This window comes from Lithobates pipiens, unplaced genomic scaffold (genome assembly GCF_037356315.1).
Source record: "Lithobates pipiens isolate NorthernLeopardFrog02 unplaced genomic scaffold, aLitPip1_a1.2 Scaffold_27, whole genome shotgun sequence".
Classification (NCBI taxonomy): Eukaryota; Metazoa; Chordata; class Amphibia; order Anura; family Ranidae; genus Lithobates; species Lithobates pipiens.
Window position 1 is genome coordinate 162,455,413 of NW_027507788.1, and position 14,850 is coordinate 162,470,262.

Below are 14,850 nucleotides of genomic sequence, written 5' to 3' on the forward strand. Positions count from 1 at the left end.
GTGTTTTTTAAATCATGGTAAAAACACGTGACTTTCTGCCTGAAAATGTTACGTTGAGGTGTGAATTAGCCCGGGTTCACATATGTGCATTGCGAATTGAAGCTCCGGTTTCACTGCGAAGATAAAAATCAGTTGTTCAGAGGTTCCTCTGCATTTTAGCTGTGGATCAATGAGGGAGGAGAGGGGGAGGTGTATTGAGGAGAAGGAGAGAATTTGTGTTCAGAACAGAATGCATCTGTGAATCAGATGCGTTCCCATAGAAGATAATGGGCTTGTAATTCGCATCGCAATGACCAGACAACGCACACGTTTTTTGTGCAATGCGCAGTGTGAATGCAACGCACATATGTGAACCAGATGCATCTAAATTAATGTATTTTAAACTGTCCTGCGAATTGGATGTGGTGTAAGCCACATTTAATTCGCATAGATGTGAACCGGGGCTTAGAGGATAAGGTGAGTTCTGATTCACGACAAAACAGCTGTATATTTATCAAGAGAAAATTGGATAAATCTGCAAATCTTTTCCAGTATCTCCCATATACACAACTACATTAAAAAAACTGCATCAATACCCAGAACAGTCTGTCTGCTCCACACATACTTTTTTTTCTTTTATGTCATGTCTAATAACCATTCTGAGTTGGCAACGCGGAAAAAAATTAGGTACTACCTTATTTATGTATAATTATTTTGTGCTGTAAGGTATGATCATTTATCTTGCCATGTCTGAGTAGCTCAGATTTTCATGTCCTGCTTGCTGCCATTTTTAATAATATTAGTTAAAAGGAAAATGGTCTTTTTTTATGTCCTTTTATAACCAACATAATAATCATTATGAGGGGACCCTGAGGCCTTCCTGTGGTAATCATTTCTCCTTTTCTAAACGTTTTCCCGGGTATTACATTCATTTCTCTTACAGCATTTTCATCTGAAGTTCATACAGTAAATTTTTTTTTCAGTTTTAAAAACCTTGTTCTGCAGTAAACAAAGCCCAATACCATGCTGTGATTTTTTAAATGTGAACATAAACAAGTACAATGCGGTTCAGTGAAAGTGTGCACACATCCCAGAAAAAGCAAAATAGTTTCATAATCCCAGACAGATTGTTTGGTAAGGCTACTTTTACACCGAGGCGCTTTACAAGCGCTACAGCGCTAAAAATAGCGCCTGTATTGCATCTGTATAGAGCCTCTGTGTCCCCAGTTTGAAATCCAAGTGGTGCGCTTACAGGACGGTCGAAAAAAAGTCCTGCAAGCTGCATCTTTGCAGCGCTGTAGGGAGCGGTGTATACACCGCTTCTAAAGCACCCCTACCTATTGAAAACAATGGGGCAGCACCGCTTCAGCGGCGGTTTTAACCCTTTTTTGGCCACTAGGGGGGTTTAAAACCACCCCACTAATGGCGGGATAGCTCCACTAAAATGCCGCTTTACTGCCAGAGCCCGCCCGCCCCAGTTTGAAAGTAGCCTTAGGCTGCTTTCCTACCTGAGCGTGACAGTTTACAGGGGATTTTTGGAGCTTTTTTTTTGCTTTTTTTTACCTTTCATTTGGACTTTAGCATTTTGTTTTAGCCAATGAAAAACTGGTTACTAATAAGAGGAAACTGTTTAGGCTTGAAAAACTCTCATATTCAGGCACTCCTATTAAAGTCTTTGGGGCGAAACACGCACCCTTCTACTTCAAATGTAGCACATGCCCCTTTTTTGACCTTTAGGTATTGACCCGCGGCCGAAAAAGGAGAAATGCACCCTGTTCCAAATTATTATGCAAATTACATTTTTCTCATTTACCTAAATAATTTATGTAAACAACAGTCAGCATAATTCTCATGTTATCAACTATTAAGAGTACAATTGAAATGTTACTGAACAAACCTCCTAATAAGTTGTTTTTTTTCAAAATAAAAAACTTACAATGCACTGTTCCAAACTATTACGCACAGTAAGTTTCAAAACACTTTATAGGTTGTAAAGAACTGAAAAATTGGCATTTGTTGTGTTTGAGGCATATTCACTGAAATCAAAAGCTATTTCAATCAAACTTTGAACAACATTTTAACAGGTCGCGTTACATTTTCACATAGGACCCCTTATTTGATAGCCTTCAGTACATCAGGTGTGATCAATTTGGGTGTCACCACCCATCAAAGCACCTGTCACCAGCCCATCTGAATACCTGAGTACCTATCTGCAGCCCATGCCTCACAGAATATACCTTGAGGTGTTTACTTTCCAAAATTGGGCCATTTTGTGGGTAATTCCATTGTCCTGGTACTCCAGGGCCTTCAAAAGTGCGATCGGTCGTTAGGAAATTTTATGTGCAATTTATGTTCCTATAATGCCTGATGGTTCTCCCTCCATGTTGGACCTTTCTATGTGGCCAGACTGTGAAAAAGTCCCACACGTGGTATTGCCATGCTCGGGAGGAGTAGCTGAATGTATTTTGGGTTGTAAGTGAAATTATGCATATGCTGTGTGTGAGAAATAACTTGAAAATTTTGTGTAAAAAAAAAATAAAAATAAATAAATTGTTAATATTCCCAAGAATTGTGGGAAAGAAATTGCTTAAAAAAAACTCACAATGCCTCTTACTAAATACCTTGAACTGTCTACTTTCCAAAAAGAGGACATTAGGGGTATTTGTACTTTCCTGACATTTCAGGGCCTCAAGAGATGATAAGCCTTCAATGCATTAGGTGTGATCAATTTTCAATAATTTGCACCATAGCTTGCAGACTCTAACTTTCACACAGACCAAATAATATACACTATTTGGGTTATTTTTACCAAAGATATGTAGCAGTATAATTTTTTGCCCAAATTTATGAACAAAAATTACTTATTTGCAAAATTTTATTAAAGAAACTAAAGTGTGTTTTTTCTCAAAATGTTCAAATTTTTTTCACTTATGTTGCAAAAAAATAAAAAACCCAGTGGTGATTTAATACCACCAAAATAAAGCTCTATTTGTGTGGAAAAATGCAAAAACTTTTGTTTTCGAGAGCGCTAAAAGCTGAAAATTGGTCTGGGCAGGAAGAGTGTATAAGTGCCCTGTATTGATGTGGTTAAAGGGACATATATATATACCTATATTTTTTTTTTTTGGTCCCAAATTACTTAACTTTTTTTTTTTTTTATTACGCATATGTGAGTAGCGCCCGCATATGTAAACTGTGTTCAAACCACGCATGTGAGGTATCGCCACGATCATTAGAGCGAGAGTGATAATTCTAGCACTAGAGCTCCTCTGTAACTCAAAACATGCAACCTGCAGAATTTTTTAAACATTGCCTATAGAGATTTTTAAGGGTAATATTGTGTCGCCATTCCACGAACGGGCGCAATTTTGAAGCATGACATGTTGGGTATCAATTTACTCAGTGTAGCATCATCTTTCACAATATAAAAAAAAATAGGCTAACTTTACTGTTATATTTTTCAATTCAAAAATCTTCTTTTTTTTCCAAAAAAAGTACACTTGTAAGACTGCTGTGTGACAAAGTATTACAACAACCGCCATTTTATTCTCTAGGGCAGGGGTAGTAAACCCCCGGCACAGGTGCCACAAGCGGCACACAAAGCTTCTTTTGCCAGCATTTGACTCCCTCCCCATCAGCAGAGCAGCGCAGGGAAGTGTCAGAGAGACACTAATGCCTTCCAATTTCAGAATTCCCTCAGCCGCACCTGCACTGAGGGGGAAGCACTGTGCCCCCACACATTGTAAAAGATGGGAAACATTGTTTGGTTCTCTAAGTTTGCTGATACTTGCGAGCTTCAGGTTTCGGGATGGGGAAGAAATTGGGTGCAGTTCTGCTGGAGGGGAATGGCGGTTCCTGTTTTCAGAAGGAGGAGGAAGGAGGACTGTCATTGGCCACTGCTAAAGCCAGTCACAGTCCTGCTAGCCCCGCCCACCATCTGGAGAAAGATAACTCACTTGGTTGCCACTACCAATCTCAGAATGAAGGGATTTTACTGTGATTGAGAAAACTCTACTCAGGTGACAGTTTGTGGAATTACTGTTGAGCTTCTGGGAACTTTGATGAAATTATTCCTGAACCTTTGTGTCACTTACTACTGAACCCCTGCACTATGTGTCCTTTTAAAGTGATTGTGAGGGTTAGTTTTTTTTTTTACCTCCACTGTGCAGCTCTTTTGTACAGCGTGCTCTTCTTGGGTCCCCCGGTGGCTCTCGCAGCTCCTCCCCACATCAGATAATCCTCTAGAAGCGCTTCCCTGAGGGAGTTACCTCGTGGGCACGCTCCTGAGTCCAGCATTTTGCGTCCATAGCTGCCGTATGTATGACTCGGCCCCGGCGCCCACGTCATTGTATTTGATTGACAGGAGTGGGAGCCAATGGCTGCACTGCTATGAATCTATCCAATCAAGAGCAGAGAACCCTGGGCAGAGAGACAGCGCATCCCCGGCGGGTCAAGTTCCAGAGCTCAGGTAAGTAAAATGGGGGGCTGGGGGGGCGGTCACTACCAGGTGTTTTTTTTTAACAATGCATAGGATGCATTGAGGTGAAAAAACTCAAAAGCTTACAGCCAGTAGCCAGCACAATGAAAATAACACCCGGCTTTTGCTGTGGCGCACAGGCCCGCTGCTTTCAGAAAATGCCCCTGACCTGAGCTCATCATTGCGTATCTATTCCAGATGCTTGAATGTGACATCATATACATCACATACAAGCACATGGGCTGGATGAGAGGTGGATCAGCAGGATGAGTGTGCCAGGAATAGTAGATATTTCTAATCTCTGTTTCCTTTCAACACTCTGCATGTCACTCATATCAGAGATGAGAAGAGGGTACAGTAATGGAGCAGATGAACAGGAGGCTACAGTGGTGGGGGAGGGGTTTAGTGGTGGGACAGAAGAGCAGGAAGGTACTAGCAGTAGGGAAGATGCGCAGGGGTAGAAGAGATGAGAAGGGGGTACAGTGATGGGGCAGGTGAGCAGAGGGTTACAGTGGTAGGACAGAAGAGCAGGGTGGTACAGTGGTGGGGAAGATGTGCAGGCGGGCACAATCTTGGGGCAGATGTGCAGGGGGGACAGTGATCTGAGGTTTGAAGCTGCATGAATTGAGGCTGATATGAGGACTGGAGATGCACGATTTGGGGCAGCAGGAAGTAGTTTACTTAGTAAAGTAGCATTTACTTTATAAAACAATTGTTTTCGTGATGAGAGTGTGAAGTTGACATTTTTTTTGTTGTAAAACCAGTACACACTTAAAAAAAAAATAAAAAAAAAAAAAATAAAAAAAAACCCAGTACACTCAATTTCTTTGAAAACATTTTTCGGCTCAAAAGTTTGCCTACCCCTGCTGTAGGGTGTTAGAAAATATATATATAATGTTCCGAGGTTCAAAGTAATTTTCTAGCAAAAAAAAATCTGTTTTAAACCAGTAAACACCAAATCTCAAAACGAGGCTCTCTCCTTAAATGGTTAAAGGAAAAAAAAATTGATAACTTTTATTCCTATTACAAGGAATGTAAACATCCCTTGTAATAGAAATAAGCATGACAGGTCCTCTTTATTGCAAGATCTGAGGTCAAAAATACCTCAGATCTCACATTTACAATTAAAAGCAAACAAAAAAAATGTAATTTTACATTTACTAATAAAAAAAATTGTCCCTTTAAGGTTGTAAGGTGAAGGTGACATCAGGTGATGCTAAAAGTGGATAGAGCATTCTTGCCCTCACTCGACAGCTCCTGTAAGCGGGGGAAGTGGTGGGGGGGGCATCTTTCTGCCCATAAAAGTGATCCTGTGGTGAACCTGCTGCCATACCACTTATGTGAAAGAGGATCGTCGCTGTTTAAAAGAAATCCTGGGGTTATGGCAGGTAGCTGCTGCCATAACCAAAGTATATAATGTCAAAGTAATGACGTGTATATATACGGTTGGCGGTCCAAAACACTTCTAAGCTCAAATGCTTGTAACTGCTGCTAAACTCACTTAAACTTGGTATGTAAAAGCTGTAAAACTGCAACTGAAGTTTCCAGCATTTAGAAAAGGTTTTCAACTGCCCTGCGTACATGAACCCTTACTGTTGTTCTTGTTGGAGGTTGCCATTTTGCTGAAGCCCAGAGCCTCTGAACAGCAGTAAATCTTTAGACTTTAAATTTGGCACAGTGCCTAAAAATAGAGAGCAACTGAGAATGTGCAGAGCAGGTTGAGACTGTTTATTACTGGATTTTAAACTGTATGGGAACTTAACCACTTAAGCCCCGGACTAATTGTCAGCCTAAGGACCTTTTTACGATTTGCATTTGATTGCCTCTGCGATTTTTATTTTTTGAGATATAAATGGAAAAAGACCGAAAATTTCGAGAAAAAAAGATATTTTCTACTTTTTGTTATAAGAAAAATCGAATAAACTCAATTTTAGTCATACATTTAGGGCAAAATGTATTCAGCCACATGTCTTTAGTTAAAAAAATGTCAATAAGCGTATATTTATTGGTTTGCGCAAAAGTTATAGCGTCTACAAACTAGAGTACATTTTCTGGAATTTAAACAGCTTTTAATTTATGACTGCCTATCTCATTTCTTGAGGTGCTAAAATGGCTGGGCAGTACAACCCCCCCCCCCCCCCCCAATGACCCCATTTTGGAAAGTAGACACCCCAAGGAAATTGCTGAGGGGTATGTTGAGCCCATTGAATATTTATTTTTTTGTACCAAGGGATTGAATAATGACAAAAATTTTTTTACAAAAAGTTGTCACTAAATGATATATTGCTCACACATGCCATGGCTATATGTGGAATTGCACCCCAAAAATATTCTGCTACTTCTCCCGAGTACGAGGATACCACATGTGTGGGAGTTTTTGGGAGCCTAGCTGCGTACGGCACCCCGAAAACCAATCACCACCTTCAGGGTGAAAATATTTGATTTCACTCCTCACTACCTATCACAGTTTCGAAGGCCATAAAATGCCAAAATAGCACAAAACTCCCCAAAATGACCCCATTTTGGAAAGTAGACACCCTAAGCTATTTGCTGAGAGGCATGTTGAGTCCATGGAATATTTTATATTTTGCCACAAGTTGCGGGAATATTACAAACTTTTTTTTTTTTTGCTCAAAGTTGTCACTAAATGATATATTGCTCACACATGCTATGGGCATATGCGAAATTACACGCCAAAATACATTCTGCTGCTTCTCCTGAGTATGGGGATACCACATGTGTGTGACTTTTTGGGAGCCTAGCCGCGTACGGGACCCCGAAATCCAAGCACCGCCTTCAGGACTCAGGGCATTAATTTTTTTTCACTCCTCACTAACTTTCATAGAATTAAATGCCAAGATGGCTCAAACCCCCCCCCCCCCCCAAATTACCCCATTTTGTAAAGTAGGTACCCCAAGCTATTTGCTGAGGGGCATGTTGAGCCCATTGAATATTTTTTTTTCCAAAGGGATTGAATGACAAAAAAAAATTTTTTTTTTACAAAAAGTTGTCACTAAATTATATATTGCTCACACATGCCATGGTTATACGTGAAATTGCACCCCAAAATACATTTTGCTGCTTCTCCTGAGTACAGGGATACCACATGTGTGGGACTTTTTGGGAGCCTAGCTGCGTACGGGGCCCCCGAAAACCAATCTCCACCTTCTGGATTTCTAAGGGCGCAAATTTTTGATTTCACTCCTCACTACCTATTACAGTTTCGAAGGCCATAAAATGCCAAAATAGCACAAACCCCCCCCCAAATGACCCCATTTTGGAAAGTAGACACCCCAAGCTATTTGCTGAGAGTCATGTTGGCAGAACAAAAAAAAAGAGATTGATTGGTGGGTATGCCCACCATTAGAATACCTCCCTTCATCCACCCACTTCTAATGATGGGCATACATGCACCATTTATATATGCCGAAGCATGGGGGCATGCTCCCACAAAAAAGTTATGCCACGTACACACGGTCGAACTTTTCCATGGGCAAGCCCTCCGTCGGAATTTCGACCGTATGTACGCGGCATTAGGAGCAAAATCGCTCCTCCGCCCCTGCTGCCCCCATGCTTCGGCATATATGCTCTTTTTTTTTTTTTTTAACTGTAGTGGTGAAATCACCTCCTACAGCGTTGGAGTCACGGCTTTATGTATCGTGGGAGCAACCGCTGTTGCTGTCAAGATGAATAAATCTGCGCTGCAACTGAATGGCGTACCTGCTAAGCAAATTATGGTTAACGTTAAAACAAAGTAACATTACAGTATAACAGTAAAACCTTACCATACCATACCTGCAAAGCAAATGCCAAAAAAACAGTAAAAAATAAAACATTTTTTAACACAACCTGTGCCTAAAATATATATATGCCGAAGCATGGGGGCATCCTCCCGCAAAAAAAGTTATGCCGTGTACACATGGTTGAACTTTTCCACGGGCAAGCCCTCCGTCGGAATTTCGACTACATATACGCGGCATTAGGAGCAAAATCACTCCTCCGCCCCTGCTGCCCCCATGCTTCGGCATATATGCTCTTTTTTTAAAACTGTAGTGGTGAAATCACCTCCTACAGCATTGGAGTCACGGCTTTATGTATCGTGGGAGCAAACGCTGTTGCTGTCAAGATAAATAAATCCGCGCTGCAACTGAATGGCGTACCTGCTAAGCAAATTATGGTTAACATTAAAACAAAGTAACATTACAGTATAACAGTAAAACCTTAACATACCATACCTGCAAAGCAAATGCCAAAAAAAACTTTAAAAAATAAAACATTTTTTAACACAACCTGTGCCTAAAATATATATATACCGAAGCATGGGGGCATCCTCCCGCAAAAAAGTTATGCTGCGTACACACGGTTAAACTTTTCCACGGACAAGCCCTCCATCGGAATTTCAACCGTATGTACGCGGTATTAGGAGCAAAATCGCTCCTCCTCCCCTGCTGCCCCCATGCTTCGGCATATATGCTCTTTTTTTTTTTTTTTTTTTTAACTCTGGTGGTGAAATCACCTCCTACAGCACTGGAGTCATGGCTTTATGTACCGTGAGAGCAAACGCCATTGCTGTCAAGATAAATAAATCCATGCTGCAGCTGAATGGCGTACCTGAAAACAAAAAAAATAAAACACAGTAAACAGTAAAGTATAAAAAATTAGAGAGAAGAGAGAGAGAGAACAATAAAACGACAACTATTTTTGTTTTTTATATTTTATATTTTTTTTGTTTTTTTTTTATTTTACTTTTTTTTTTATGTTTTTTTTTAAACTGTAACAACTGCAACGGTTCGGGCCTCTCAAAATGAGATGGCATCTTGGTAGACCCTGTGTTAGTGTGACTAGCCTGTGAAATGCTGTACCCTACGCTAATACTTCACTAGTGAATGGTAGCGTTCAAAACATTCACCAAGGCAAAGACCAGGATTGCCAGGACAGCGTGGACAATAACAACGGGTGTCACGCCTATATCTGCGCTTGGTACAGACACAACATCATCTTTGGGGGGCTCGTTGGGTAGGGGTACTCGGGAGGGCATGAGGAAAATGCCTCTCATGCAGCTGGCTTACTGCATTTGGTTGGGAATGGTGAGGTGCAGAACCATCTGGATACAGAATGTCTGTAACAACCTCTCTCTGGAAAAAAAGAAAGGTTAAAGTCCCGCCTGAAGCTTTGTATAGCACATAAGCATTCAGCAAAGCCAATTGAAATAAGTAAACAGACACTTTTTTGTACCAGCGTCTGGCCTTACGGGCAACTAGATACGGCGCCAACAACTGGTCATTGAGGTCCACCCATGCCATATTTGTTATATTCGTGGACACAGAGGTTTCTCCACAATACCAGTCGCTGTATGAATTTGGACCGTCGTGTCTGCATGAAGGGAGGTAAGAACGAAAAAACATTCTTATTATCCACAGCGAGCAAATTATTACACCGATAGCAGGCTCTCTCCCCCAGCCTAAGACAGGAATCTACAAGCCCCTGGGGAAAGCCCCAGCGATTAGGTTGCACGGTGCCACATGCTCCAATCTGATGATCAAACAAATGACTAAACAGTGGCACGCTCTTGTAATAATTGTCCACGTACAAGTGGTATCCTTTTCCGAACAAGGGTGACACCAAGTTCCACACTATCTTGCTAGCTCTTCCTATGTAGTCAGGGCAGTTCTCCGGCTCTACGTAACTATCTTTACCCTCATAAACCATAAAGCTCCATGTATAGCCTGTGGCCCTGTCACAGAACTTATAGAGCTTGACCCCGTATCTGGTATGCTTGTTGGGAATGTATTGTTTGAATGACAAGTGACGCAGACAACTTGATGGGGAGTAAACAAGTCTGCAAAATGTTGGTTGAAGTGGTTTATGAGGGGCCGAATTTTGTAGAGCCGATCGTATTCAGGGTCTCCACGAGGACGACAAAGTTCATTGTCATTGAAGTGCATGAACCGCAAGATCTGCTCGTATCGTTTCCTGGACATGGAGTTAGAGAACACAGGCGTGTGGTCAGTCGGCTGCATGGACCAATATGCCCGCAACGTCATGAATTTATGTGTGCCCATGTTGAGGGAAAGGCCCAGAAAGGTCTTAAATTCGGAAACCGTAACTGGTTTCCAATCTCTGGCAAGGGAAGGCAACTGGGGATTAGCAGCGATGTGTTGACCAGCATATAAATTAGTTTGGTCCACAATAGATCTATAGAGATCTTCCGTGAAATACAGCGAATAAAAATCAAGTGGCGTAAAATCAGCTGTATCCACCTGAATGCGGGGTTGGCCAGTGAATGGGGGAAGTACTGGTGCTGCAGAAGTGGTGGGCACCAAATCAGGATTGGCGAATTCTGCAAGAAGGGCATTATGGGAACGACGGGCCTGCCTTTGTCTTCTTCTTGGTTGCAGCGGGACACTACTTGTGCTTGTCACCTCACCAGCTTGAACTGCACTTATGGGACTCGCCACGTCACCACGTGATACTGCAGTGCTGGATGTAGGTCCAGGATGTACTAGGCCGCTGGTGTTTGCCAGTTCACCAGAAGGATGAGCTGCTCTAGTACTTCTCTGCTCCATATGAGGGACCTGTGATTCTTGCACCTCAACAACATCAGAAGATCAGGGTCTGGTACACCTGACGTTAGCTGTGACCTCATCTTCGTCGTCAGAGCTATCTGTCATGGAGCCGCTGTCCTCTACAGGATCGTATTCTGAGCCTGAATCTGACAGATCAGTTACTTCCTCTTCACTATCTGTCATGCTTAGAAACGTGTAGGCCTCTTCACTAGTGTACCTTCGCTTTGCCATTTTGGGCTCTAAATTTAGGGGTACACTAGTGACTCACAGGTAAAAAAGCACCTAGGCTGTCAGCGACTGTATAAAACGCTACCAAAAAAAAAACTGTTAGCAATCGCAGGGATCAGGCCTGACTCTGCGAACACTGCAGTTATGTGTGTTGTGTTTTGTAAGTGACAGTGATCGATCGCTACTGCACTTGGGTGGGCTGGGCTGGGTGGAGGGGGCAAATGCAGGTGCTAGCAGGTATTTGGATTGATCCCGCTAACAATGTGTTTTTTTTGGAACCTTAAACTGCTGGGGATGCTAGTATAGATCAGATCAGATATTGATCTGTTCAGATTCTATACCACTAAGGGAGGTGTATGCTTTGCGCGTGGGTGTTAGCGGTACTGGCACTAACCTAACGCTGCCTGGGGCGACGCAGACCCTATCTGACCCTAAAACCTAATTGATATCACCCGCCGGGTGATCAGGGGGTTAAACCTTTATTGGGTAATAAATGGCGGGTGCCCTGATGCTTTAAAAAGCGAACTACCTAACCAGTGTCACCCGTAATACTTATACGGTGATCACTGGTGAAAGGGTTAACTAGGGGCAATCAGGGGGTTAAAACCTTTATTGGGTATTTATATAACTGGCTAATCAGCGTCACCATTGACACTTATACAGTGATCGCTGGTGAAAGGGTTAACTCTAGGGGCAATCAGGGGGTTAAAACCTTTATTAGGTTATATATGGGGGTACCTAACACTATAAAAACCTGGCGGTGAACCTAAAAAATAACTAGCTTCCTAGCAGCACCAGTGACACTAATGCAGAAATCAGAAAAACGATCTCTTGGTGACACTGGTAAAAGGGGGTGAAAGGGTTAACTGGGGGGGCAATCAAGGGGGCTACCCTGGACCTAAAGGGGCCTAACACTAACTGCCCTGAGACTTTTTACAGTCACAACTGACACTAAATGCAGTGATCAGTAAATAAATGATCACTGCAATCAGTGACACTATGACTGAGGGGGCGATCGGGGGGGGGGGGGGTGACTGGGGTGAAAAGTGTGCCTATGTGTACCTATGTGTCAGTGGACTGTTGGTGGCCGTCCGGTCAAAAAGACCACCACGAGGAGAGTGACATCACTTCCTCCCTGCCTGTGTTTACATTACACAAGCGGGGGAAGCTTCTCATTCGCCAGGAGCGATCGAGAGGGGATGGCCAGAAACCAACGGCCATCCCCTCATCCCGGATCGCTCCTGAAGCGAAACGGACCACCGCAGCCAGCGGGAGGGGGTCCGATCGGACCCCCCCACCCGCTGGAAGGCATGCACGTACGTGCTTGTGCCTGTCGGTGCCACTGTGCCGACATACATCTCCATGCGGTGGTCCTTAACCACTCTTAACCAGCTCTCTACTTCTGAGAGGACGTTCAGGAACGTCCTTCAGAAGGAGGGGGATCGCGCGCGCGTGTGCCCGTGCAGCGGCGCGATCCCGATGCGCTTGTGTCACCCAGACACGGCGCATCACGGATCGGCAGGAGGGCTCTGTGATTGGCCCTACTGATCAAATGACGGCCATGTCCAATCACGGCCGTCATGCGATGTAAATAAACAGCCGGTTGCTAGGCAATCGGCTCCTCCTTTCCTCACACAGAAGTCATCGCTGAGGAGAGGAGAGCAGATCGCTGCAGCCGGCTGGTGATCAGTGAGTATGAACTGTTTTTTACAGCTTTTTATTTACTGATCACCAGCCTAGTGTAAACACACAACACACCACACAGTATAAACACACAGGTCCCCAAAACATACATGTCCCCAAATAATAAAAACACATGTCCCTAATAATAAAAACATGACCCCCACATATGTTCCACTAAAATCACATGTCCCAATGATTATCTGTACACATATTATCCGTGATCACCTGCACACATATGTGCATGATCATTTGCTTACATATGTCCGTGATCACACAAACCAATTATTATACACTTAACCAAATTTTTTTTACCAAAGACATGTAGCAGAATACATTTTGGCTTAAATTGATGACAAAATTAGATTTTATTGGATTTCTTTTAAAATAGAAGAAAATATTTCTTTTTTCCAAATTTCCGCTCTTTTTTCGCTTGTATCACAAAAAATAAAAAACGGAGTCGTTAATAAATAACACCAAAATAAAGCTCTATCTGTGCAAACAAAATGATAACAATTAAATTTGGGTACAGCGTAGCATGACCGCGCAATTGTCATTGAAAATGCGAGAGGAGTCGTCGTCGTCCCCTTCATGACGCAGCGCAGTCTCTGAAATACAGGTACCTGTGCCCCCCCCCCAAAAGGTGCCAAATGTGGCACCAGATGGGGTGGGGGGGAGAAGCAGATAAGCGGAGGTTCCACTTTTGGGTGGAACTCTGCTTTAATGTTAAAGAGGAGGTCCAGCCCCCCCCATGAAAAAATGAAAAGTCAGTAGCTACAAATACTGTAGCTGCTGACTATTAATATTAGGACACTTACCTGTCCTGGAATGCAGCGATTTTGGCACCCCAGCCGATGTTCTCATCGGCTTTTGGGTGCTGCCACTGCCATTGTCTGTAAGCCTTGCATTTACAAAGTGCGCTGCACTTTGTGAATGGCCCAGTGGCAGGGTAAGGAAGAGGGAGGCTGAACATCTGGGGGGGTCCATCTAGTCGCAGCCAGGTCTCTCAGAAGTGGGGACAGGTACCTGTCAAACCAGGTACCCGTTCCCCCCTCCCCCAAAAGGTGCCAAATGCGGCACCGGAGGTGGGAGCAGACAAGTGGAACTCCCCCTTTTGGATGGAGTGCCGCTTTAATGCTTTACATAGCTCACACAAAACGTCCCACACTCTGCTTGAGTACTTTCGTCATATACTGCTTCCTTGCAGTCTGAATATAGATATCAGATATAACAGCCAAACATACAATACTAGCCAACACTAGCTTGCAGGAACATGGAATCATTTACTGGACAAACACACAAAAATACATACACCAGTAGGACATTTCCCTGCTCCCCCCTTCTGATCATATTACCCCAGCAAACTGTAACCAGAAACAGAATTAACATAGCTAATTAACCACCTAACCCCCTGACCATTTTGCAGGCAAGACCAGAGCACTTTTTTTGATTCGGCACTGTGCCGCTTTAACTGACATTTGCACAGTCGTGCTACGTGGCTCCCAAACAAAATTGACGTCCTTTTTTTCCCACAAATAGAGCTTTCTTTTGGTGGTATTTGATTACCTCTACGGTTTTTATTTTTTGCGTTATAAACAAAAAAGAGCAACAATTTTGGAAAAAAAGCATTGTTTTTTACATTTTGTTATAATACCCCCAAAAATGTATAAAAAAAAGTTTTCCTCAGTTTAGGCTGATACATATTCTTCTACATATTTTTGGTAAAATTTTTTTGCAATAAACGATTGACTGGTTTGCGGAAAAAAAAAACGCTTTTACAAAAAAGGGGATAGTTTTATGGCATTTTTATTCATTTTTTTTACTAGTAATGGCGGCGATCAGCGATTTTTATTGTGACTGTGAAATTATGGCGGACACATCGGACATTTTTCACACATTTTTGGGACCATTGTCCTTTAT